Here is a 3,880-nt window from a genome sequence, read left to right as displayed (position 1 = left end):
TGCCTCTCCAGATCAACTATCCACCCTTCTCCAAGTTCCATTCTCCAGAGATTGACCCTAATGAATTATATTCCTTTCTTCCTGGCTACTAGTTGTGTCTGGCTAACAAAGAGTCCTGGCAGAATGGATGGGAAAAGTGAGGTCAGAATGTTTATTTCCCAAGCTCTCTCCATGTGGGGACCTCAGCTCTAATCAAGGTGGCCCTCTCCATATCACTTTCTTCTTCCAGGTTTCCCTAAACCTTGCAATTGTAAATAGTCCCTTATTAACCACTTCTCAAATTACCCTAATGTTGATATGCCATCTATTTCCTTCTTGGATACTGACTGATAAAAAGAGCAAAGAGCTTCTTGTGATATTCAGTATTAATCACAACATCTGAGCTATTCAGTATAAGATTCCTGTTTATTTCTTCAAAATGTAACATGCAATGAAAAAGTGCATAAAACACCATATGGCTCACTTAATTTACAGAATATATTTGCTCTGGGGAATGAAATTTGTTCATTTATATTATGCATTTTCCAACTTAATTGTGGTGACTCTTGTATTCGTTAGAAACATTTAGACTCCTCTATTAAGTGTAACTCACCTGTAACCATGGATCCTTAGAGTGCTAGGTACATTCCCTTCACCAAGAATTTTTTTAAAAACATTTTATTTATTTACTAGAGGCCTGGTGCATGATATTCGTGCACCAAGGAGCGGGTCTAAGCTGTCAGTTGGACATCCTTAGCGCTGCAGCAGAGGCAGAAGCGGGAGAGGCTCCCGCCACCACTGCTGCACTCGCCAGCCGTGAACCATGAGCCCAGCTTCTGGCTGAGTGGTGCTCCCCTGTGGGAGTGCACTGACCACCAAGGATCAGCTCCTGCATTGAGCATCTGACCCCTGGTGGTCAGTGCACATCATAGCGACCATCATTTGGTCAATTTGCATATTGCCCTTTTATTATATAGGATTTTTATTTTGTTGTTGTTAATCCTCACCTGGGGATATTTTTCAATTCATTATTATAGAGAGTGGAAGAGAGAGGGAAAGAGAAAAAAACATCGATGTGAGAGAAATACATCATTGGTTGCCTCCTGCACAAGCCCTGACCAGGCCCTGGGCTGGGGAGGAGCCTGCAACCGAGGTACATGCCCTTGACCAGAATCGAACCCAGGACCCTTTGGTCCCCAGGCTGAGGCTCTATCCACTGAGCCAAACTGGCTAGGGCTAAGCAAAACACAGGTGCAGGGAGAATCAGCATCTTTGAAAAGTACTTGTGGTTGTTCTCTTTGGCTGGGGATGCTACAGTTGATATTGGTGCCATGATTTCAATGGTGATACAGGTGGCAGAGAACTCAATTATCAGAGGCAAAGAGGCATGATTAGGAATAGGGAGCAGGACCTTGTGGTAATTGGGTGGTGTGACAGCAGGGATATTTAGTAATACCTAATTGATCATAGTTCTAAACCAGATGATAAAATACTTGTTTTTTATTTTAAATATCCCTCCATTCTAGTGAAGGGAACCATAATCTCTCAGTTACTTCCTAGGACATCTTGAAATAATATGAGGGCAAATAACCCTAGAGAAGGATTCTACAGTACTCTCACTATGACTATTCCTCCTACTCCTCCAGAGACCTTTAGACATTTATCTATCATCATCTATCTATCTATTTATCCATCTATTTACTAGAGGCCTGGTGCATGAATTCGTGCAAGGGTAGGGTCCCTAGGCCTGGCCTGGGATCAGGGCCAATCTTTCCCTGCTCCTGGCAGCCGGCCCTGCCCCCCACACCACTGCTACTGACGCTGATCGTCCTCTGTGTGTGGGGCGACTGGCGGCCCTCTCGCTTGCACCTGCCTTGGCCTGGTCCTGCCCACGTCCGCTGCCACCCACCCCGAGTTCCCTGTTCCCCATTGGGTGATCAGAGCCTGCTGTCTAGGGTGAAGGACTGAGAGGTTGGCCGGCAGGCCCCAATCAGGCCATTGGGGCTTGTGGGCTGGTGGCAGCTCCCAAGTTGAGCTTCTGCCCTGAGTGGTCAGTGCATATCATAGTGACCAGTCATTCTGCCATCCAGTTGATTTGCATATTATGCTTTTATATATATAGATTTATTTTTTATTTTTTTCATGAGACCTTTAGACCTTTAAGAGCTACTTCTTAAAGCAACTTTGCACTGGGAAAAATGTGCTTACTTTTGAGAATTTATTGGACACTGGTTCTAAACTAATATCAAGTCTTCAAGGCATAGAATGCCATCAGACAGAGCGGAGTTTTAGAATATGGCAGATTGTAGGTTGGATCACTCACATCCATTCCTACTACCTTCCTATTATCTTCCTATACTATTAAGACTAGGAATTAAATACTCAATTTCCCAGCCTCCCTTGAATCTAAGCATGTCCCAGGAGATGTAGGCAGAAGTACACAGGAAGGGCCTTCTTTCCTAAATAAAGAATAAAACCTCAATAGAGAAATTCACTATTATTACAAATTTAAATGTTGACTCCTTTATTCTCCTGATCTAAGTGTGTCATCAATTCAGTTCAGTCCTACCACCAGAATACCTTCCAGGTACATTGTTTTAATTCCCACTGCTTCTATAGTTTAGACCGTACTATATAGAGTTTAGCTCAGAGCCTAGCTAGTAAATCACTATACTCCTATTGGAATTTGATGTAACCTCACAGTCTTTTTCAACACATTGCACAGACAGACGCTATCAACGCTTTAGGCTAGAATCTTTGATGAAATCCATTTGTACAGGTAGGCTTTAGATCCATGTTTCCAAATTGATTTCCCTGCCTACATCTTTTCCTCCTTCCGTCCATCCAACTATCCCTCTGCTACTGGTTATTTTAAATACACTACTTCCAATCTTGAAAACATTTTTCTATCTCCAGAATAAATTTCAAAATTATACATCATTCACCATTTTATTCAAGTATTATTTATTTAGCTCCCAATATAGACCATATTCCAGGCATAGTCGTAAAGAAGAAAAAAAACTGGTCCATTCAAAATTGGTCATAGTTGGGTACCAACAGATCATTCTGCCTTCAATTTTACATAATGATGTCTTATACCTTCCACACTCTAGTATTTTTTTAACCACTACTTTGCTAAATCTGTAATTTACTTCCAATGCCCTTTTAAGTCTTGGCTTGGCCCATTGTTCTGCCCAGAGAAGTTTGAGTTTTTTACAGTACTCATTATGAGACTATAAATGATTAATAATACTACAGTGCTTAATTGATTTTGCCTTCACTTGACATATTCAACCATATAACTAGCAATGAAATAAGTAGGCTTAGCTTATCCTAGCACTAAAGATTTCTATAGGGTTTCTGCTCATCTTTCATCTTCATTTGCTGCTGGGAATAAATGACTTTTGTAGGAATTTGAGGTTTACAAATATTTTCTTATACATAATCCCATTTTAATTTGGAATGCCATAATAACTCCAGGATATATATAAGATTTGACAGATAATAATAAAATTGGTTTCTAAATCCATGCTTTCTGAATCAAAGTCTTATGCTCTTTACCTTTATAATTACTTGCTTCCCTCACTCATCTCCCTTCTGGTCATATCACTGTCTACCTCCTTTAGCACTTTATATATTCACTACTGTCTCTCTTTTGGCCTATATTTTTTCTCTTCATATTCTTTATTTTCAGCTTACCTTCATTTACTGTAATTTAAATTTTTACATAAGCAATACATGTTGCTTATTTCTGAAAAATTAGAAATTTCAGAATAGTACACTGAAAAAAACTTCTTCACCAATGGTTTACCACCATTAATATGTTGGTGTATACGTATAACTCTAGTTTTATTTTCTGGGTGCATATATATTTGATGGAGACACTGTACTTATTTTTTAG

The sequence above is a fragment of the Myotis lucifugus genome, unplaced genomic scaffold (assembly GCF_000147115.1).
Source record: "Myotis lucifugus unplaced genomic scaffold, Myoluc2.0 scaffold_81, whole genome shotgun sequence".
Lineage (NCBI taxonomy): Eukaryota > Metazoa > Chordata > Mammalia > Chiroptera > Vespertilionidae > Myotis > Myotis lucifugus.
Note: the sequence above shows the minus strand (reverse complement) of the source record.